Source organism: Rhinopithecus roxellana, chromosome 18 (genome assembly GCF_007565055.1).
Source record: "Rhinopithecus roxellana isolate Shanxi Qingling chromosome 18, ASM756505v1, whole genome shotgun sequence".
Lineage (NCBI taxonomy): Eukaryota > Metazoa > Chordata > Mammalia > Primates > Cercopithecidae > Rhinopithecus > Rhinopithecus roxellana.
In genome coordinates, this window is record NC_044566.1 from 41,952,327 (window position 1) to 41,977,373 (window position 25,047).

The following is a 25,047-nucleotide window of genomic DNA, read 5'->3' on the forward strand; positions in this document are numbered from 1 at the left end:
CTTTTCACGGGCTTCTGTTGAGTACTTGCTCTGTGCCAGCACTGTCCTAGGCACTATGGAAACAGGCATGACTATAACCCTGACCCCAGGGAGTCTGTGGTCTTGTGGAGGGGGCCATGTGAGAAGTGCTGTACCTAAGGCCCAGACCCCACACCACCACGTGGAAACAGGAGGCAGCAGTGAAGTCTGCACTGGATCAATGCATGAAAAAGTCCCCAAATGAGTCACCTCATGGCTCACCTTTCAGCTTGGCTTGTAAGGAATAGGAAGTTAGAGATCACTTGAAAGAATGGATAGGGGTAGGAAAGAACATTCTTGGCAGAAGGAGGAACAGGAACTCAGGTCCAGTGGAATGAGGGGTGCCCTAGGCATTATCACACAATGATAGGGATCTAATGGTTCTTTCTCTTATTTGGGACACATGGGGACAAGTGATGGAGAGCCCCACTGCTGATCAAGTTGATGGATGTTAGAAGGTGGCAGCATGCAGGTCAGGCATAGGTGATCCTGGAAGAGCCAGGGCCAGTTTCTTACATATGCCCCTTCCTGACCCCTCTCCTTTCCCTCAAGGTCCATTTTATGGGTTAGCTTCTCGGGGAGGCTTTCCCTGAACCTCTCAGGCAGCTCTGGCCACTCCCTCCTGGATGATAAAGATCGCACAGCATTGACCGGCCTGTGGGCAGCCCCCATGTGACAGGGAGCCCATGGAAGGTATTGTGTCCCAGGCACTGAAAGTGTCTTTCACAAAGGAGATGTCCAATAAATATTTTTGAATTGACTTCACAATTTCAAAAACACTTGTTTAATATTGAATTCATAAAAATAGCCCACATGTACATTTGATGTATTCATATTTGCATTTAAATCATCTAGTTCCTCAATCTCATTTTCAACTCTGAGCTATTTTATGATAGCTGTGCCAATTTTTAACCTCCTGGATGACTTAGCAGTATTTACCAAGGCATTCAGCACTGTGGATAGAATTCCACTTATTCTTACTCCTTTTTTGTCTCCATCAGGTGGGCATAGTGTCACCTGCTTGATGTAGTGCACAGGTTTGCTTTGACCATAAAGCGAGATGCTGTGTTGGAAAATGCTTTGCAAAAGACAATCTGCTCTTTAAAGGCAAGAAGCTGTTATTGCTGGTATCTTAGGATCCAGGGCTGCCACAGGACACATGATGACTTTTGGGCTTCCATTTGACGTAGGTTTTCTTAGGAACTTATTTTCAGTGGTTGTCTCAGAGATGCCACCATTTCTCTCTAGCATGCTGTCCCACATAGCCACATGCCTAAGAATCAGGGTTATGTTCAGTGGACTGGAAGAGGAAATAGGGATCCTGCTTTCCTTCCAACACAGGAAGAACACTGCACCTTTTGGGCACAAAGAACAAGCCCACTATGTCCCTGACGCTGAGACAGTGGCTTCAGATTCATGATATCTAATGTTCGCAAAAGTCTTGTAGGAAGGTATCAATATTATTCCTTTACATATGAAAAAATAAGCCCCAGCAAGAGTACAAGATTTGCCCAAGGTACCACAGCTAAGAAATGGTGGAGCCAGTATGGGAATAGAGGTCTGAATTACTCCAAAGCAATTTTAATTAAGCAAAAGCCTCGGGAAGGTTCACTTTCATCATTTGTAAAATAGACTGAATAATATCTAATAGGAGTGAAGTGTTTCAAGACAAAGAAAGTAGTTTTCTTAACAGTAAAAGGACATGCACAGGGGTAACAACACTAACAGCAATAATAGTTATCTAATGCTTCACCCTTTTCACAGCATGTCTGCATATATCTTCTGTAAGCAAATGATGCTTTGCATTCTGAAAAAGATATCCTAATGGTTACAGCCATTGGAATCCTTATATGCATTTATATGGGGAAAGAAAATCTCCTCCTGGACTTTCCTGGAGGGCAATGTAATGCAAAGGTGAAGGGCACAAGCTCCAGAGTCAGACTCTGCCCTTACTAACTGAATGACCCTGGGCAAGCTACCTAACCTCTCTGTGCCTTAGTGGTAGATAAATACACAGCCTCCCTTGTGGGCTGATTTGAGATTAAATGAGATAATATGTGTGAAGCATATAGTAAGTGCTAGTACATGTTGTCAACAATGATTAGAGATATGCTAAACAGGACTGCTGGGCTTTTTCTACAGATGAGATTTCTCCCCTCATTTTAATTTCCTCCTCTTTCCTCTCCTCCCAAACTCCAGCAACAGTTTACAGACCTTGTCTTTATTCCTTTCTATTTTGGTGATAATAGCAGGCCAATAGATCATTTCCAAAAGCAATAACTTCATGACTACATGTAAGATTTGCTGTTTCATGTGTTAACCAGATTAAATAATTCACCTCTCCTACATCCATTAAAAAGTGATGTATTTTTATGTATTATTTTGCTAGCTAGCAGAAACACACGTTTCCTGTCCAACTTCATCAATCATTTTGTAACCTAACTGATGAGATCCCCGACTGAGGGGCTGAGTGGTGATTTACTCCACATCAGTGTTTCCAACTCAGTCTCCAATGTATCTGCTGAAGATACTCACACCTAGAAATCTGGAAAGACATATTGGCTCAATTTTTTAAGAAATTATTATCTATGAGGGACTAAACTAATGGAAAAGCAAGGTGACAGATGAGGAGGGATGGAGACAGGAATTCTGAAAAGCAACACAAAATTTGTGGGGAGAATACCTAGCAGGTCTTCAATGTGATTCTCATGAAATGTGAGAGTCACATTCCTGATTGAGATTAGAGCTTCTGTCCTTGTAATCAATATTCACTCCTTTCTCCAGAGAACATGGGGACAAAGATGAACATTATCTAGAAACTGTTGTACAAGAAATATCAAAGCTATAGTAAAGTCCTTGAATGGGCAGAGAAATGCACCTGGCCCAGCGCTGTTCGGGGGAAGAATTGGAGGGAGCCAATTGCTCTGCATAAGAAAGTGGCAGAAGTTGGTGAGCAGGAGTAGAGGGGATGTTCCTGAGAGATAAAGGAAGAACAAAAGAATCAGAGATCTTTTAACACCAGGAATTTCAGGCACTGTTGCAATATAACCCCCCTCCAGTTCCCCAAACCTTCAGTAAAGTCTGGCATAAATACATTTGTTTGTGGGTTTTGTTGTTGTTGTTTGTATTTGAGGAAATCATGGAAAGGGCTATATTCCATGAACCAGTGGCAAAGGCAAAAGACTAAGCAACTGCTCTGAGACACAGCAGCGAAGCAGATGCAGTGAAGACTGGAAGATGGAGCCAAATGTGACCATGAGGATACAGGAGCTTCAGACATTTGTAGAAACCATGATGCAGCTGTCAGACTTCACAGGGTTTGGAATGGAGATTATCTACTCTTAAGAACAGCATGTCACTTGCAAACATTTAATTTGGACACGTTAGGTGGAAAAAATGTGCCCACTGGAAGCTCTACTAAAGCTTTGACATTTCTTCTTCACCAATTTCTAGGTAATGTTCATCTTTGTGCCTCTTCGCTAGCGGACACCTAAGTCAGCTTGTGCTCTTCCAAATGGGGAAGAAAACCTAAGGAAGGGTGTTCATCCAGAAGTAGTAGAAAAACTAATAATAATCAGAGAGTATTTAACTAAATTATCAAATGATTCCAGCACTGTTGATTTAGCCATAAAGCTTCTTAATCATAAATAATAAAACCAAGACGCAAAAAATAAAAGAAGTATCATCAAACTGACTCTGAAGAAAAGCAAAGACACTTAAATAAAAGGGAATGACAAGATTTTTAAAGCAACCTCAGAAACTCTCAAAACTGCCATAAAAAGTCCCTGATGAATTATTCAAATTGGATGTGAGTTCTGTGGGGAGAAAGGTCAAAAGGATAGTTTTTGTTAAAGCCTATCCCCAGACTGACTTTGACAGCTGCTGGCAAAGTTCTGCCGTCGGGCTGGGAGTTAACTCACCAGGACCCACCTGCTGCTGTGGCCCGTTTAGCAATGAGGAACAAGGCAGGCTAGATGCAGCCTCAAACATCAAAGGTGTGAAAAGACTCCCTTACCTGGACACTAGGGTTGGGCATGTGATGTGGAGATAACAGATGTGATGATGTTGTGCTGCCGTAAGGAATACAGAAGATATTTAAACCCTTGAAAATGAAAACGTCTATGCAATTCTAAGTATTCCTTTAATTAGATTATTATAACTTGTTAAAGTTATTTTCCATATGGTAATCTTACTAGTAAAAAAAGAAAATCTGGAAAAGTTGTCTTGGGTTTCCTTACACATTATACGGCTTATATTTTATGGCCGTGAGGTCATAGCTGTGAAATATCCCCCTTTGATAATTTGACTATGATGTATGTATGCTCTTATATTTCAGCAGCTCTGGGTGATTTTTCAGCTGTATAAAAAGTTCATTTCATTCCATCACTGCTGATATCATCTGCATTTCCATTTCACCCATGAAATGCAAAATGCCAGAGAGTTGGGGATACCATTTGGGACAAGTTGTGAAACAGTACAGATTAATAAGAAGGTAACAGAAATAACATAGGCATCTTAATATAGCAACACTAATAACTTAAATGCCTCACATTTCATTGGCATCTGACTTTTTCAATGTGTTTTCTCATTTGTGGATGCCTCAACTTTTTGATAAAGTGAGATAGAAGACCCTGTGATGGGAGAAGTTGAAGCAACTGCTGCTGCTATCTAAAATACAAATAATGGCTCAGAACTTTCCTTCTTCTTTGCCTTCCTTTGGCTGCAGCGCCTCCAGCACCACCATGGCTGGCCTCCAGTCCTAATTCACTGAGATGTCCAGAAAGAATAATGGTAGAGCATGCTGGCAGCAGTGAACATTTCAGGAATAGATAAAAAAAAATAAGAATTCAAGAAAAGATGGCAGCTGGCAAATGCCACTGGAAAAATCTGATCATGTCTGTATGCCTGGTGACATCTATGCTAATGTTATTCTTTAAACCAAAGACAAAGAAATAGAGAGATAGTCATTATGACTTTCTTTATAATAGCAAAAAAAAAAAAATAGCAAGAATCTAATGAGGGTTGAGTTAAATTATTACACACATTGTACTCTAGCTACACAATAAAATGTTGCGCAGATATAAAATTCACACCTTAGCAGAATATTTACTGAAAGAGGGAAATATTCATTATAAAACATCTTGTAATACACTTAGAAATTCATATAATTATAATCCAAATTTGAGGTACATATGAACATAGCTGTATTAAAAATAATAATTTTTGTAATTATCAAAATTTCTGCAATGAACATCTAAGAAAACATAAAATGTTTTGTTTTTTTCCTGCTATTTTATTATCCCTCTTGGCTGATTTGGTCAATCTCAACAGTTAAGCTTTTTTTAATATATATATATATTTATATATAATTTATAAATTATATCTATATAATATATAATATATTTATATAATATATATTATATATAAATTTATCTATAATTTCAAATTTTATTTTAGATTCAGGAGGCACACGTGAAGGTTTCTTATATGGGTATATTATGTAATGCTGAGGTTTGAGGTATGATTGGTCCTGTCACCCAGGTAAGGAGCGTCATATCCAATAGTTAGTTTTTCAACTTTTGACCCCACCCAGTATTCCCCAATGTCTATTGTTTCCATTTTTATGTCTATGAGTACCCAATGTTTAGCTCCCACTTACAAGTGAGAACATATGGTATTTGGTTTTCTGCTTCTGTGTTATTAATAATACGCTTAGGATAACAGCCTCCTGCTGCATCCATGTTGCTGCAGAGGACAAGATTTCATTCTTTTTTACAGCTGCATAGTATTTCATGGCGTGTAGGTACCACATTTTCTTTATCCAATCTACCATTGATGGGCACCTAGGTTGACTCCATGTCTTTGCTATTGTGAGTAGTGCTGTAGTGAACACATGAATGTATATGTCTTTTTCGCAGAATGATGTGTTTTCTTTTGGATATATACCAAGTAATGGGATTGCTGAGTTGAATGGAAGTTCTGGCTTTAAGTTCTTTGAGAAACTTCTCAGCTGCTTTTCACAGTGGCTGAATGAATTTACATTCCCATCAATAGTATGTAAGTGTTCCCTAGAAAATGTAAAATATTAAAAGCATAATTTTCCCTCACTGTTTGATGAATTTTTAAATGTACACCAAGACTGAACTTTCAAGTTTTAGGAAACTGACAATGGAAGCTGGACTTTTCCTTTAATAAAGATTATCAGAATATCACCATCATAGGAGAAATACTAACAGAGGACCATAGCCTGCCACACTATAACCAGGTGAAGCCCTCACCATTAGCCTCCTTTCTAGTAATATCAAAGGATGACTAGCTGGGCCCTCTTTTTAAAATGGCATAGATGTTTGTTTGTTGTTCCCCCCTCCTTTGAATACTGGGAATTAAACTCTTTTAAGAAGTTACAAGTTTTAGAATACTTTCTATAAATATAAATGTCTATATCCAGCCAGGTGTGGTGGCTCACACCTGTAATCCTAGCACTTTGGGAGGCTGAGGTGGGTGGATCACAAGGTCCGGAGTTCAAGACCATCCTGGCCAACATGGTGAAACCCTGTCTCTACTAAAAATACGAAAATTAGTTGGGTGTGGTGGTACATGCCTGTAATCCCAGCTACTCAGGAGGCTAAGGCAGGAGAACTACTTGAACTAGGGAGTTGGAGGTTGCAGTGAGCCAAGATCATGCCACTGTACTCCAGCCTGGGCAACAGAGCAATATTCTGTCTCAAAAAAAAAAAAAAAAGTCTATATCCAACACGAAGGAAATAGATAATCTGTCAGGTCTGGGAAGGGCTCCCATTGGCCCAAACCACTCATTGATAATCTTATGTTTCTTAGGAGACTCTGATTCTCTGGGTGAAAATGTGTTTAACTTGAGAACATGAGAATGCAGCTAAGACAGGCAACTCTTCATTAATTGGAGGCTAATTATGTATTTTCTCCATCATCTCAGGTCTAACTGTCCACTTTTTCTCCCCTTCAAGCTACTGGTAACCTTAACTCTACCACAGGACGGGGCCTAACTAACCCCAGTGACCATGCTAGACAGCAGGTACAAGGGACCTGTATAGGCCTGAATCAGTCTTTGTGTGCTTGGGAAGTATAGACTCTCCTAAGGAATAGATTGGAAAACGACAAGGTACGAAAGTCCTGGACCTAAGAACAAAGGACACTTTGGAAAAATAGGATCAGGAGTGTCCTGAGGACATTCACCAAACAGTGAGGTACAATTATGCCAGAGAGAGGAGAGAAACCTCATCAATGTTCCCTTAACTTATGAGTACATGAAGCATGGGTTTGATCCATGTTCTCCAATCCTATAGTCAGGCTCTGGGTGCAGTTACTATGGGGAGGTCTAATAAATTTAAGATTTTTTAACAGAGAGGATCACTCTGGGCAAAAAGAATGGACTTTTTTTTTTTTTTTTTTTTTTTTTTAGACGGAGTCTCGCTCTGTCACCAGGCTGGAGTGCAGTGGCATAATCTTGGCTCACTGCAACCTCTGCCTCCTGGGTTCAAGTGATTCTCATGCCTCAGCCTCCCGAGTAGCTGGGATTACAGGCATGCACCACCACAGCCAGCTAATTTTTGTATTTTTAATAGAGACGGTTTCACTATGTTGGCCAGGATGCTGTTGATCTCCTGACCTGGTGATCTGCCCACCTTGGCCTCCCAAAGTGCTGGGATTACAGGCGTGACCCACCGCACCCAGCCTGGACATTTGTTAAGTGCAAACTATTTGTTAGATAGTAAGAGGAGGAAATGAGAGGTGGTCTGCCTGTCTTCATGGTAAAAAGTGCAAAACAACAGGGTCCAATCAGCATTTCCATGTGGGGCCCTCCCATCTCTCCTGGACCCCCAGCTTTGAGGGCTGCTCTCTCCAATCTCCCACCTGAATCCTCATCCAGTGAAGAGTAGCTGATGCTTCAGAGCTCTCCTTTTAATTTCCTCTGTTAAAACATCCGAAGCCCCTTTCTTCTGTAGTAGCTAGACTGAAAGAAAAATCTCATGAATTAATTCCCACTTATAGGCTGATAACTAAGAAGTAGTTATGAGTTTTGACTGATGACAAAACAGACCCGAAGAGTTTAAACTACTTGCTCGATTGCACATAATGGGCCAGAGGAGACTCCATGACCCTTATTACTTGTCCAGCAACTCTCCTATGTATCCTTAACACAAAGAACTCAATGAAACCAAGAGTTTTCACCCAACGGAAGGAATTGTTTTCTAAGGCAAATTTTCAGGCATTTAGGTTCACACGTGAAAAAAATGTTTTTGGATCAATGGAATTTTAGGGCTTTTATTACGCCACATAATTCTATCCTACTTGTGTTTAGGACTAAACTTGGCACCCCAAAATTCAAAATTTGCTTTTAGGCACAAAATCCACATATAGGAAATTGAATGACTTAAAAGAGGGGAGCATGTGATGGTGGAAAGGAGTAGAGAACTAAGAGTTCAGGGGCTTTGTTTGGGGGCCAACTCTATTAGCTCCCGACTATGTGACTTTAGGCAGGAAACCCAGGCAGAATTGCCTTGAGATGGAGAAGGGAGAGCTAGTGCAGATTACAGCTGGCACAGAACATGGATTTCATCCAGTTACATCTTAATTTACACTCAACCAGATATGAGTGCCCATTGATGCATGAATGGGACCAGTCCTGTGCTTGAGGAGATGGAGGAGAGTTTGGATCATAATCCCGAAAGACATAATCCCTAACACCATCATCATGAATGTCGAAATCCCCAAACAAAATCCCTAAACAGAAGATGGGAAAATGCAATATGGGATGCCCAAGTCGGTGTATGACAAATCATAGAAGAATTTCAAAAAGATCAGTGCCACAGAGAAAATGAATGTGAACATATTCTCCAAAGAACAGCCATATCCCTAAAGAAAGAAAGCAGCTACTCATCATGATGCAAGCCTTCAAAATGTAGTTAATCAGGCTGTGTGTGGTGGCTCTTGTCTGTAATCCCAGCACTTTGGGAGGCCAAGGTGGGAGGATCACTTGACGCCAGGAGTTTGAGACCAGCCTGGGCAACACAGTAAGACGCTGTCTCTACAAAAAATAAAAAAACAAAAATTAACCAAGCATGGTGGCACATGCCTATAGTCCCAGCTACTCAAGAGGCTGAGGTGGGAGGATCACTTGAGCCCACAAGTTCAAGGCTGCAGTGAGTCATGATCATGCCACTGCACTCCAGCCGGGGTGACAGAGCAAGACTTAGTCTCAAAAAAGAAAAAAAAAAGGTAAAGATTGCAAAAGTTGGACAGATGTTATGTACCGTTTCCTTGAAATTGCCCATAATCTATCCCTGTAATATGCTTTTTCATATGTCAAACTTTTTTCTTTTTAGTTTTTTTTAGGGCTTTTTCTGTTTTTTCTTTGCTTTTTCTTTGTTTAGGTTTTTTTTTTTTTTTTTCACTTTTTAAAATTATCGGCACTATGTTTTACAATTCACTGTGTAGTGTATTACATCTTTGCATAATTTCCAATAATGGAGGTAAAGATGTTTAGAGACTTTTAGAGTTCTAATTTGTTTCATGCATATTTTGCAAGTTCAACTTTACAAAAGAGCATTATCGCAATATTGACTTTGTATATGAGCCTTGTGTGGCATGCAAAAACATGCACAATATTTTTACATTAATTATCTCCTCAGTAAACGAAGAGATATCCTTTTAGTACCTCCATGTTTGTGAAAGAGAAAATGTCTCAAGATCTTGCCTCTTTGGGCGATTGCATATGCAGTGGTGACCCATCTCAGCTTTGGATTCAGATGACCTCAGTTATAAAACTGGGTACACGCCCTTACCAACCATAATGATATGCATTTACACATTTTGCTTTTTGACCTATTTCTTTATGAATATGGCTCATCCACTAGTAACTGTTATATCAACACTGCTATCATTAGTATACCTGTGCTTATGCTGGCAAAAACATGTATGTTATTATTGCGTATCTTATTGTGTAAAGTGGCCTATGAGGTTTTCTGTGGTGTTTTTATGTGTTTCTCAAATTAGTTCCCCTTTAAAGTGCGAATAAATATCTTCAAAGGAATATTTTTACTATTTTTTCCAGAATTATATTTTTAAGATTTTGATATTTTTGGGATTTCAACTTTTAAGATTACAACGTTGGAGATTGTGTCTTTTGAGATTGTGATGGGCTCTCAGTGGAGAGAAGTCCTGTAGCTCTTAGCACCTTCATAGAGGCATCTTACAATACCACCCTCATCTTCAGGGACGTTGTCCTCCCTCACTTTCATATTTTGAGTCTTAAAGTCTCTGTTTTTGCAGAATATTTGAGTAGCTTGACCTCCTGGTTAAAACCCTCTCCCAGGCCAGGCACAGTGTCTCACACCTGTAATCCCAGGGCTTTGGGAGACCGAGGTGGGTGGATCACTTGAGATCAGGAATTCGAGACCAGCCTGCTCCTGACCAACATGATGAAACCCTATCTCTACTCAAAATACAAAAATTAGCTGGGTGTGGTGGTGGGCACCTGTAATCCCACCTACTCCGGAGGCTGAGGCAGGAGAATCGCTTGAACTCGGGAAGTGGAGGTTGCAGTGAGCAGAGATGGCACCACTGCCCTACAGCCTGAGCGACACAGTGAGACCCTGTCTCAACAAAACAAAATAAAACAAAAAATAACACCCTTTCTTAGCAGGCCTGGACACCTTCAGAAGAATACGTGAAAACAGTCTACGTCTAGTCCTCTGGGAGGCATTGGTTTTTATTGATTCTTACACAGCTTCCGTAGCCTCATTTGATTGTCTTCCACTATTCTGGGTTGATAATATTTATGTACAATTTTATACCTTTATAAAATTTACAACCTGCTCATCTTTATTTCTCCTATTTAAAAAAGTAACACATATTCACTGTGGAAAATTTGGAAAACAGAGAAGAAAGAAAAATAATAGTTTCGGGTAATCCCACTCTCAGAGTACCACTTTTAACCTTTTGGTGTTATTTCTTTTCAGTCTTTATTCTCTGGATATATGTTTAACTTAGTTGGAATCAATTTTATATCCAGCTTATTTTTTCATTTACATGTTCTCATACATAGATGTATGGATATTCATTAACATCATATTCTTGATCACTCTAGGTCAATATCTAGACCGACTGTAGCAATTCTATTGCTACAATATGCAGAGAGAGGTTCAAGCAATACCTTGAAAACAGCATAAACTCTCTAGCTCTTGGGCTTTTCATCAACAAAATATAAAATACACAGTGTTGATCTACAGGGTCCCCAGTACAATTCTTTAAAAATAGGGTATGAATTTGGAGGGACATCCTTCCTACCAGGACTCTGCCACAGGGACTCTAACCATAAGCACCAAGGACTTGCCTAAAGAGTCCAAGAACAAGGCTCCTTGGTCCATTGTAGATCTAGACCCAGCTGACATAAGAAACCAAGACCGGCATAATTTTGTTCTCTGTGAGTAAAGCCTGAGATAAGTGAACTATTTTCACCATGAAAACTCCAACTCCTGCCATTTCAGATGCCATATATTACATCTTCCTGGGACACTAGTTTCATGTTGTCATGTAAGGACAGTCAGGAGAGTGTAGCATAGTTTGGAGTTTTCCTCTAAAGGGCTCATTTCCATATTGTTAGCTGTTTGTTGTTGTTTGGCCTCTCTCAGCAAGTCCTCCTGATTGTTTTGACTGTCCTTGTTTCAATTCAGTTCCTGACGTTCAGCTCTGTTTACTTAGCATTCTATCTTCTTTATTTAGGCCACCTTCTACCCTAACCTTGTTTTTTGTTTTATTCCAAAAAGGCTTCAGAATCCTGTCAAAACAGTCATCTCTCACCAGGCCCTTTGCTCTGTGTAAGGCTGGAGTACAACTTCTGAGCAACCTCCTTTTCCTCTTTAGTAACAATAGACCTTTTCTGATTTTATGCAGAACTTGGGAAAATGTGTAATTTCAGAAATGCTCCAAAAGGAGTGGAGGAATTGAAATTGGGCCTTAACTCTTTCTTCCAAGGTTTAGAATCTTCAAGTTGTACCTACAAACCCCTGGAAATAATTTTACCTGAAAGCACACCATTTCTCCAGTAGTATAGTTAAACATGGTGTCACTTTTACAAAAGTGCCCCAATATGAATTTTCAATATGATTACTCAGTTTCGCTTTTGTGTTCACTGTTTCCCAGCAGGTTGAGAACAGATGACTTGAAAGAAAATGATGGACACATAAGAACATATCTAGTTTCCAGGGTGGTACTGAACCTTGGTAGATCAGATGGGACCAAAATCTTCCTTCCACTAGAAGTGCTCCTTGGAATTATACCATTTCACTGGAAGGCCTTATTACAAAGCACACATGCTTGTCAGCAATATGGTGAACTACATTCCTTCACCTGGGAGGCACAGAGAACCATATGGCAAAGGATGGGGATAGATAGTATTTCTACTGGGAAAGAGGCACAGACTTGGGAGAAATAATACCATCTATCAAAATTGCTTTTATAACAATAGTAATTTAATCATACCTTTTCTTAGCTCTAGTTTACTTTAATATAATGAAGATAGCAATAATCATTGCACAGATTGTTTTTAACATTAAAGGAGCACATGTATTTAAAAAGGTTGCCTCAGAACCTGATACATTATAGAAGTTTAATAAATAGTGGTTAATTACAAAAAAAAAAAAAAAGCACACATACTGCAGGAGACAAGTAACAGGTGAGCACCTGGCATAGTTTGGGAGCAAACCAAGGTAAAAATGAAAACAGAGGAGAAGTGGGAGGGAGTCAGAGTACAGGAGCCAGCCTCAGGAGGGTGAGCCCAGACTGGGCATCCCAGGGGTATGCATGTCCAGGGTGCAAAACAAGAACTAAGTTCCAAGGGTGGTACCAGAAGGGCATGAGTGTGCAACAGAGGAGGAAAGGAGGCCACTTTAGAAAGAAAGCCTCTCCAAATTCTGCTGGACAGATACTGTCCTCTGAAATGACCTTTCCCTGCTAGACTCCATCTCTGATTATCAAAAAACTAAAAACATTGAGCCTTTCAAGGAAAATTACTACATTCACTTTTTCTTGGAAAAATGTGTTTAGATTCTCTGCTTTCTGAGCCAGAATATTGTTTAAACGACAGGATGGGATGTACTCTCACCCCATTCTCTACATTTCTATCCCTTGGGAGCCAGATGCTAAATTGTTTCCAGCTGGTTAATAACGATGTGGTCTTGAAGCTCCCAGGGGACCCCAGGGAACCCTGCCTCCCTTTCTAAGGCTCTGTTCTACGTGTTGGCTGCTGGGTAGATTCAGGTTAGTCAAATAAAGGGAGGAAATACAGCATGGAAGTGAATTCATCCACCGTACACCCCAACAGGGTAAACCCATGAAGTTACCACCTGTCAACAACATACTTTCTGCTCCCACCCTCCTGTATGTAAGTACCTGAAATGTGCAGTCACTTTAGTGGAAACGCAAAGGCCAGGCTGAGCCAAATGATAGGATGCTTGCCTTAAGAGAGCATTCCACATGGTGCCATTGATAATTTTTCTGTTTATTTAGTCACTGATGCCATTAACAAACACTCTCTGAGGACCTACTTGATGCAGGCAACATAGTAGGCATTTCAGAAGACACAGGGATGAGTCATCCAAGAGCTATGCCTTGAAAGAATGCCCAATATAAGGCTTCAGGCAAGGTATGAACACAAATACAGTAACCTAAAATATGTCATTTTTGGTTAGTTAGTATGTAATAATAATAGCTGTCACGTATCAGCCCCTCCCCTGTGCCATGCAGCTCAGGAACATGATGGCCGATCATTAACGGTCACTTTGCCAAGCACGTCACACACGTTTTATCAAGCGTGTCACACACGTTTTGCAGACAGGGAAGCTCAAGGTCAGAGAGATTAACTTACTTGCTCAAGGTCACATGGTTAGTGAGTGACAGAGCCAGGCTTTGAACTCTAAAGCATGGGCACTTAACACACAACACAGTGACTCCAATCCATTTGTCCTCCGGGAGAAGCTCAGACCAGGTGTCCATGTCGTGGGAGCTCAGAGGAAGGAGAGAGAGCCTCAAGCTAGAGGAACTAAGGAAGGCTTGTGCTCTTGAGCTGAGTCTTGAAAGATTAATAGGTTTTAGATGTGAGGAGATGAGAGAGATGGGTGAAATGGAGAGACCTGGGAGGAGAAGGAAGCGTGGAGAAAAGGTTCCCATGGGGAAAGCCTTGTGGGTAAAGAGGAATGATCACAACATACAGGAGGTGGAATGATTCCGAAGCTGCAGAGACAGAAGGGCAACGGATGGGAGCCTGGAACAGCAGACCAGGATTTGAGAATACATTTTGTAAAAGCAATTGAAAGTTTCTGAGAAGGGGAATGACCCAGTCGAAGCCCACATTCAGAATGGTGGTGGGCAGATGGAAGGTGGAGAGAGGGCCAGCAAGGATGAAGACACTGCATCTCCTCAGGTGAAGAGGGCCAGTGGCAGTGGGACTTGTAAGAAGGAGAGAGCTGTGAAAGTACTGAAGGAAGTGGAACCCACCAGATCAACAGTCAACATGAGAGGTAAAGAGAGGGGACAGAGGCCAAGGATATTTTTGTGCCTGTATAACAGGGAGGATAACTACTAAAGTAGCCTGTAAATAAATTTAATAAATTAATAAATTAATTACTAAATTAGCCTCTAAACTAACTCTTTTTAATCACTGGCAGTGTTGTTTCTCAGAATGTTTTGACCTGTGGGCAATGTAAGTGGACCCAAGACCCTATTTAATCTCTATACTCTTGCTTATTAAAAAAAAAAAAAAAAAAAAAAAAAAAAGAATGAAGCTGTGTTTATGAGACAATGAAATACATAAAATTCTAAAAGTAACTCATGTCAAAAGCAAAAGCCTAGACACTGGGAAAGCATTAAAAACGCTTTCAATATGGCAGCTCAGGACCACCTGGAGGAACCTAGAATCACTAGTGGGCCCACACCCCCATTGGAGAGGCCCCAGTATTTACTCCGAGAGGAGCTGAGGTTGGTCGCAGTTAACACAAAGTGAGAGCCACCGTGTGCCATGTTTTGTGCTAAATGCAAATTCCTTTCCTGACCTATGTCCCCATCACCTACATCAGCTCCCCAGCCCACTCTCTGAAGCCTCCCTACCCTACCTCATCCCAAAGGATCTTTCATGTAAGGCAAAGTGTTGTCTCCCACTTTATTTAAGCCAAGAGAGACACAATCTCTATCACACCTAGGCCCACACCAACCAGTGGCTCCCTGCTGTTAGCTCCTGCCTGTGTTCCTCTGTGCCTTGGTGAAGGAAGAAGCCCTGGGTCCCTATCTTATGATGTCCCAGCCTTTCCTTTGCATGCACCAGCTCACAGTGGAGCCAAGCAGGGCTGTAAGTCTAGCAGACCCCTCACTGAAGTTGAGTAATTTGCAACCTTGCCCTGATCTAATCTGCAATCCAATTTGCTACTTACTCTCCCCAAGCTCTTATCAACGGTTTACATTTCAATGTGCCTTTTCTGGGCTGTATATCTGTGTTTTCAATTATGTCAGCCCAGGTGAATTAGCCTTCCATTGTTCAAGGTCAAACCTCAAGTTGTTATTTCCTGCCCATACAGCTAGTCCCTTTCCCCTCTATCCCTCTGGGGTAGTTTCTCAATTGTCGCTGGTGTTCCCAGATCCTATCTCTATCAGGTTTCATCTGTGAATTTAATTATGAAGCTATGCCCCATTTGGCTTATTTCACTTCATGGTCCAAACGTTTATTATGCATCCATTCTCCACAAGGCACCCTGGATTCCACAGATATGCTAGACATGCCCTCTGTGGCCATATGAAAATGAAAAGTCAGGAGTCCCAAAAAGGAACTAAGTGAGCCTAATTTTGTTCATATTGTTGAGCCCCTTCACCTGACCAGCAGACCCTCTGATCCTGCACTTGGGCGTTTCCATGGCCACAGAGGGCTCTTCTAGCACAGGGATCCTACAGTAGTTCAAGCAAAAAGCAAGCAGAAGCAGAAAAGGCTAAGCCAGAGCAACTCTTTTTTTTTTTTTTTTTTTTTTTTTTTGAGGCGGAGTCTCGCTCTGTCGCCCGGGCTAGAGTGCAGTGGCCGGATCTCAGCTCACTGCAAGCTCCGCCTCCCGGGTTTACGCCATTCTCCTGCCTCAGCCTCCCGAGTAGCTGGGACTACAGGCGCCCGCCACTCGCCCGGCTAGTTTTTGTATTTTCAGTAGAGACGAGGTTTCACCGTGTTAGCCAGGATGGTCTCGATCTCCTGACCTCGTGATTCGCCCGTCTCGGCCTCCCAAAGTGCTGGGATTACAGGCTTGAGCCACCGCACCCGGCCCAGAGCAACTCTTGAAAGCAGCCCTGACTTGAGTCTTCGAGAAAAGCCTTGGTCTGCCTTCCTCCCAGGGGCTCAGCTCCAGCTGCACTTTACCTCTGCCGGTGCAGGCTCCCAGCAAGGCTCTGCTGAGGGCACTGCCGTAGCTCCCTTGCTCACTTTGGGGTCCTGTGGCTGAGTTTAGCCTTTCTTCCTCCTGCACACTGCCTGCCCCATCACTTCGACAGAGGGGAACACCCTCAAGTGCATCTTTGGAGGGGACAAGACACTGCTTGATATCCTGAAACAAAGAGGCAGCATGCATCACTTAGTCACATAGCCCACATGTCACTTCTGTCGGTGAAGCCTTTCCAGACCCTTCAGTTTAGACCTTTCCATTGCACCCCTGGCAAATGTGATGGCCCCAAAGGCTCTTTGCTCAATGTGATGGCCCCCAGGCACCCTTTGCTCATCTTATGTTCACTTAAGTGGCTGACTGTCCCATAAGCAGAAGCCGGGAGCATGAACCACAGTATCTCAGTGACCTTTGTGTCCTCCACCTCTTACCTAGAACATAAGAGGTCCTCGGTGAGTTTATCAAATGACTCCCTGAACAAATGCACATTAGGGAATGTAAATCTTCTTTTCAGATACTGCTCTTGTCTCACCAACCAGTTGCCTTTAAGTAAGTCATTGGTTTTCAATTTGTTTTTGTGTGTGTGTGTGAACAAAAAGCTTCTTTCACACCAAGTCTTACTTGGAAGACCCTGGCCCCCAATATATAAAACGATAATAGTGAAGTCCATCTTATTCACATAAAATGGGGAGGCCATGGGAGCCCCAGTACCACCCACTTGCCATCCCCTGAGGTAAAATCCTCCACATATATAAGTTCTTTACTTTTCTCTGACTCAGGCCAAATCTTTCTCCCCTCGTGGCAGCTTCTCTCTGATCATCCCAGCCATGGGGGCCCTGCCTGTTTTTGAACTCCTAGGAGTCCTACCATGTACTCTTTTAACATGGTAGGAGAGTTTGTACCAATGAACACTTACGCTCACTAAGTCTTGCTGAAGGCCAAGTCCAGTGACATGCACTTTACATACTTATCCCATTTAATCCTCAGGGCAATCTTGGGAGGTATATACTCTCATTATCTCCACGTTACTCATGAGAAAATAAAGGCTCAGAGAGGTTAAGCAATCTGCCAGGGTCACGCAGTATGAACTGGCAGCACTAGGATTTAAACCCCGAGCTAACCCATTTACTATTTCTGCTTTTGATGTGCCATTATTTGGTCTTTTCAACTATATTGTGAACTGAATTGTAGAAACTGTGTCTCTACTTCTTTCTCTTGTTGCCCGATTTTTAATACAATGCCTTTAGCAAGAGTATAATTAATAATTTTTCAAATTAACAAATTCCCCAACGTATATTGTATCTTTCCTCACTTCTGCCTCCTCTAACATCTGTCTGGCTAGAGGCTGTCAGCTGCTGCAGAGGCTATGGTCTCACTTTCTTTTTTCCCCAAAGAAAGTTGTCTTTCTGAAGCCTGCAAAGAAAGTCTCCACTGCTGAAAATATTAAGCACTTTCTCCAAAGGCTGGAAGCTAAGCAGGAGTTTCACAGGAGGGAAAAAATAACAGTGACCCCCTCAAATGGAGAGGGGAGGCTCAAGGCAGGAAATTGAAGGTAAGGTCAGAGAAGCTCCAGGGAGCAGGGAGATAGACTGAAAGTGAGACTATTTAGATTTTTACCATTTGGGACTCTCCCCGTAGTTTAACTTGACTAAATTTTAAAAACAGCCCAGTAGTGAAAGCCGTGCTCTCTGTGAACTCCGACCTCTCCGCCTGTTTGGGATGTCACAGAGAAAGGCTGTACTTTGTGTGAGACAGACCCTGGGGGCCGCCCGGTGGCCCAGGTGGGGTGATTGATTGGGAGAAGTCCCAGGGGCACTGACTTCCCACCACCGCCTTGCACCTGCGCTGCGGATAAACAGAGGCTGCGGTCTGCAGCCCCCTCCCCCCTCCGCCCCCGCCTGACCTACCCCCAGCCTTCGCCTCCTCTGGGCCTCACCCCATGGGGTCCTCTTACTTGAAAATTAACCACAGGCTTAAAGTGAAAAGAGAAGAGGCCTACACTGGCCCAAAGCATAGGCAAGTGAAATAGACAGCAAATAGAGCCACAATAACGCAGGCACCTCTGCACACGAATCTCAGAATCTGTTCCCTCTCATAAAACTCAATTCCAGTTTTTTTAGTCTTTACTACAGTATATGTCACAAGATTGCTAAAATGTCAGATGATTAACCACCTTTCATTCTTATTGCTGATTCGAAAAGTTTAAAGTTAATTGGGGATTTCAACAGAAGTCTTCTTTATCTTAAAGTATTTCAAACATTTATCTTTTCTTTGGAAATATAATAGTCTTCAATACCAATATATTTACAATATACTTAATAACTAATCAAATTTTCTCTTTAGTGACTTTTGCACTATGCACATGAGCAGTATCTTTAAAAACAAAACACACGCGCAGGCATGCACACCCACAGAGCAAAATATGCTTTGACAAAGAAAAGCAAGAGGCAGGAATAGACATGGTTAGGTGACTCTGCACACACTCAGTGCTTTCTCACTGAGACAAAAAACAAAATTGTTTTTAAGATATATATATTCTATTATCGTACTATACACTAATGAAAGTTGCTATTGTTATACATAGATACAAAAACTTAAAACTCTTAGTAAGTGCCGAATTTAAAATGTTGCCTATCAATTTCCCGAGTCTCCTAAGACCTAAATCGTATGGATAGCTTTTTGCCCTGAATCCTTTACTTCTTTCTCTTTCTTTAGAAAAATCAGATTAGATTATGCCACATATGGAGTTAAAAAAAAACATAATTTGAAGGAAAGTTGTCTGCAGAGAGAGAAAATAAATAAATAAGTCTACAAATAAACCCAATAGCAAAAGCCACCACAAGTAAGTTAAAAGCAAGTCAACTAGAAAAAAATTGCAAATTGTATCACAAGGAATTCATTTCCTTTATACATAAAGAACTCTGACAAATCACTAAGAAAAGCTTCAACAATCCAATGTAAAAAACGAGCAAAATAAACGAACAAAAAGCTCACAGAAAATGAACTGAATATAGCCATTTAGAGTATGAAAGAATGCTTACTCCACTCAAATGGAAAGACTGAAAAAGGAGAATGTTGGAGGAATAAGCTTACGAAGGGTGAGAAGATATAAAACCTCTACAGAGGATAATTTAGCCAAATATGTCAAAATTGTACATGCATTTACCCTTTGACCTAAAAATCCCAATTCTAGAAATTAATCCCATGTATGTTATTTTACCAGTGTGAAGTGACATACAAAGTTATTTACTACCACACTGTAATAGCAAAAAGTATTTTTAAAAATCCAAATGCCAGGCGGAGCAAGATGGCCGAATAGGAACAGCTCCAGTCTCCAACTCCCAGCGCGAGCGACACAGAAGACCGGGGATTTCTGCATTTTCAACTGAGGTACTGGGGTCATCTCACTGGGGAGTGCCGGACAATCGGTGCTGGTCAGCTGCTGCAGCCCGACCAGCGAGAGCTGAAGCAGGGTGAGGCATTGCCTCACCTGGGAAGCGCAAGGGGGAAGGGAATCCCTTTTCCTAGCCAGGGGAACTGAGACACACAACACCTGGAAAATCGGGTAATTCCCACCCCAATACTGTGCTTTAAGCAAACGGGCACACCAGGAGATTATACCCACACCTGGCCAGGAGGGTCCCACGGCCACGGAGCCTCCCTCATTGCTAGCACAGCAGTCTGCAATCTAATGGCAAGGCAGCAGCGAGACTGGGGGAGGGGCGCCCGCCATTGCTGAGGCTTAAGTAGGTAAACAAAGCCTCTGGGAAGCTCGAACTGGGTGGAGTTCACAGCAGCTCAAGGAAACCTGCCTGTCTCTGTAGACTCCACCTCTGGGGACAGGGCCCAGCTAAACAACAAAAGGGGAAGCAGCAGAGGCCTATGCAGACGCAAACGACTCTGTCTGACAGCTTTGAAGAGAGCAGTGGATCTCCCAACATGGAGGTTGAGATCTGAGAACGGACAGACTGCCTGCTCAAGTGGGTCCCTGACCCCTGAGTAGCCTAACTGGGAGACATCCCCCACTAGGGGCAGTCTGACACCCCACACCTCACAGGGTGGAGTACACCCCTGAGAGGAAGCTCCCAAAGTAAGAATCAGACAGGTACGCTCGCTGTTCAGCAATATTCTATCTTCTGCCACCTCTGCTGCTGATACCCAGGCAAACAGGGTCTGGAGTGGACCTCAAGCAATCTCCAACAGACCTACAGCTGAGGGTCCTGACTATTAGAAGGAAAACTATCAAACAGGAAGGACACCTATACCAAAACCCCATCAGTATGTCACCATCATCAAAGACCAGAGGCAGATAAAACCACAAAGATGGGGAAGAAGCAGGGCAGAAAAGCTGGAAATTCAAAAAATAAGAGTGTATCTCCCCCTGCAAAGGAGCGCAGCTCATCGCCACCAATGGATCAAAGCTGGTCAGAGAATGACTTTGATGAGATGAGAGAAGAAGGCTTCAGTCCATCAAACTTCTCAGAGCTAAAGGAGGAATTACGTACCCAGCGCAAAGAAACTAAAAATCTTGAAAAAAGAGTGGAAGAATTGATAGCTAGAATAATTAATGCAGAGAAGGTCATGAATGAAATGACAGAGATGAAAACCATGACACGAGAAATACGTGACAAATGCACAAGCTTCAGTAACCGACTCGATCAACTGGAAGAAAGAGTATCAGCGATTGAGGATCAAATGAATGAAATGAAGCGAGAAGAGAAACCAAAAGAAAAAAGAAGAAAAAGAAATGAACAAAGCCTGCAAGAAGTATGGGATTATGTAAAAAGACCAAATCTACGTCTGATTGGGGTGCCTGAAAGTGAGGGGGAAAATGGAACCAAGTTGGAAAACACTCTTCAGGATATCATCCAGGAGAACTTCCCCAACCTAGTAGGGCAGGCCAACATTCAAATTCAGGAAATACAGAGAACACCACAAAGATACTCCTCGAGAAGAGCAACTCCAAGACACATAATTGCCAGATTCACCAAAGTTGAAATGAAGGAAAAAATGTTAAGGGCAGCCAGAGAGAAAGGTCGGGTTACCCACAAAGGGAAGCCCATCAGACTAACAGCAGACCTCTCGGCAGAAACTCTACAAGCCAGAAGAGAGTGGGGGCCAATATTCAACATTCTTAAAGAAAAGAATTTTAAACCCAGAATTTCATATCCAGCCAAACTAAGTTTCATCAGTGAAGGAGAAATAAAATCCTTTACAGATAAGCAAATGCTTAGAGATTTTGTCACCACCAAAGAGACCCTGAAGGAAGAGACCTGCCTTACAAGAGACCCTGAAGGAAGCCCTAAACATGGAAAGGAACAACCGGTACCAGCCATTGCAAAAACATGACAAAATGTAAAGACCATCGAGGCTAGGAAGAAACTGCATCGATTAACGAACAAAAAAAACCAGTTAATATCATAATGGCAGGATCAAGTTCACACATAACAATATTAACCTTAAATGTTAATGGACTAAATGCTCCAATTAAAAGACACAGACTGGCAAATTGGATAAAGAGTCAAGACCCATCAGTCTGCTGTATTCAGGAGACCCATCTCACATGCAGAGACATACATAGGCTCAAAATAAAGGGATGGAGGAAGATCTACCAAGCAAATGGAGAACAAAAAAAAAGCAGGGGTTGCAATCCTAGTCTCTGATAAAATAGACTTTAAACCATCAAAGATCAAAAGAGACAAAGAAGGCCATTACATAATGGTAAAGGGATCAATTCAACAGGAACAGCTGACTATCCTAAATATATATGCACCCAATACAGGAGCACCCAAATTCATAAAGCAAGTCCTTACAGACTTACAAAGAGACTTAGACTCCCATACAATAATAATGGGAGACTTCAACACTCCACTGTCAACATTAGACAGATCAACGAGACAGAAAGTTAACAAGGATATCCAGGAATTGAACTCATCTCTGCACCAAGCGGACCTAATAGACATCTATAGAACTCTCCACCCCAAATCAACAGAATATACATTCTTCTCAGCACCACATCGCACTTATTCCAAAATTGACCACATAATTGGAAGTAAAGCACTCCTTAGCAAATGTACAAGAACAGAAATTATAACAAACTGTCTCTCAGACCACAGTGCAATCAAACTAGAACTCAGGACTAAGAAACTCAATCAAAACCGCTCAACTACATGGAAACTGAACAACCTGCTCCTGAATGACTACTGGGTACATAACGAAATGAAGGCAGAAATAAAGATGTTCTTTGAAACCAATGAGAACAAAGATACAACATACCAGAATCTCTGGGACACATTTAAAGCAGTGTGTAGAGGGAAATTTATAGCACTAAATGCCCACAAGAGAAAGCTGGGAAGATCTAAAATTGACACTCTAACATCACAATTAAAAGAACTGGAGAAGCAAGAGCAAACACATTCAAAAGCTAGCAGAAGGCAAGAAATAACTAAGATCAGAGCAGAACTGAAGGAGATAGAGACACAAAAAACCCTCCAAAAAATCAATGAATCCAGGAGTTGGTTTTTTGAAAAAATCAACAAAATTGACAGACCGCTAGCCAGACTAATAAAGAAGAAAAGAGAGAGGAATCAAATAGACGCAATAAAAAATGATAAAGGGGATATCACCACCGACCCCACAGAAATACGAACTACCATCAGAGAATACTATAAACACCTCTACGCAAATCAACTAGAAAATCTAGAAGAAATGGATAATTTCCTGGACACTTACACTCTCCCAAGACTAAACCAGGAAGAAGTTGAATCCCTGAATAGACCAATAGCAGGCTCTGAAATTGAGGCAATAATTAATATCCTACCAACCAAAAAAAGTCCAGGACCAGATGGATTCACAGCTGAATTCTACCAGAGGTACAAAGAGGAGCTGGTACCATTCCTTCTGAAACTATTCCAATCAATAGAAAAAGAGGGAATCCTCCCTAACTCATTTTATGAGGCCAACATCATCCTGATACCAAAGCCTGTCAGAGACACAACAAAAAAAGAGAATTTTAGACCAATATCCCTGATGAACATCGATGCAAAAATCCTCAATAAAATACTGGCAAACCGGATTCAGCAGCACATCAAAAAGCTTATCCACCATGATCAAGTGGGCTTCATCCCCGGGATGCAAGGATGGTTCAACATTCGCAAATCAATAAACGTAATCCAGGATATAAACAGAACCAAAGACAAGAACCACATTATTATCTCAATAGATGCAGAAAAGGCTTTTGACAAAATTCAACAGCCCTTCATGCTAAAAACGCTCAATAAATTTGGTATTGATGGAACGTACCTCAAAATAATAAGAGCTATATATGACAAACCCACAGCCAATATCATACTGAATGGGCAAAAACTGGAAAAATTCCCTTTGAAAACTGGCACAAGACAGGGATGCCCTCTCTCACCACTCCTATTCAACATAGCGTTGGAAGTTCTGGCTAGGGCAATCAGGCAAGAGAAAGAAATCAAGGGTATCCAGTTAGGAAAAGAAGAAGTCAAATTGTCCCTGTTTGCAGATGACATGATTGTATATTTAGAAAACCCCATTGTCTCAGCCCAAAATCTCCTTAAGCTGATAAGCAACTTCAGCAAAGTCTCAGGATACAAAATCAATGTGCAAAAATCACAAGCATTCTTATACACCAGTAACAGACAAACAGAGAGCCAAAGCATGAATGAACTTCCATTCACGATTGCTTCAAAGAGAATAAAATACCTAGGAATCCAACTTACAAGGGATGTAAAGGACCTCTTCAAGGAGAACTACAAACCACTGCTCAGTGAAATAAAAGAGGACACTAACAAATGGAAGAACATACCATGCTCATGGATAGGAAGAATCAATATCGTGAAAATGGCCATACTGCCCAAGGTTATTTATAGATTCAATGCCATCCCCATCAAGCTACCAATGAGTTTCTTCACAGAACTGGAAAAAAACGGCTTTAAAGTTCATATGGAACCAAAAAAGAGCCCGCATTGCCAAGACAATCCTAAGTCAAAAGAACAAAGCTGGAGGCATCACGCTACCTGACTTCAAACTATACTACAAGGCCACAGTAACCAAACCACATGGTACTGGTACCAAAACAGAGATATAGACCAATGGAACAGAACAGAGCCCTCAGAAATAATACCACACATCTACAGCCATCTGATCTTTGACAAACCTGAGAGAAACAAGAAATGGGGAAAGGACTCCTTATTTAATAAATGGTGCTGGGAAAATTGGCTAACCATAAGTAGAAAGCTGAAACTGGATCCTTTCCTTACTTCTTATACGAAAATTAATTCAAGATGGATTAGAGACTTAAATGTTAGACCTAATACCATAAAAACCCTAGAAGAAAACCTAGGTAGTACCATTCAGGACATAGGCATGGGCAAGGACTTCATGTCTAAAACACCAAAAGCAACGGCAGCAAAAGCCAAAATTGACAAATGGGATCTAATTAAACTAAAGAGCTTCTGCACAGCAAAAGAAACTACCATCAGAGTGAACAGGCAACCTACAGAATGGGAGAAAATTTTTGCAATCGACTCATCTGACAAAGGGCTAATATCCAGAATCT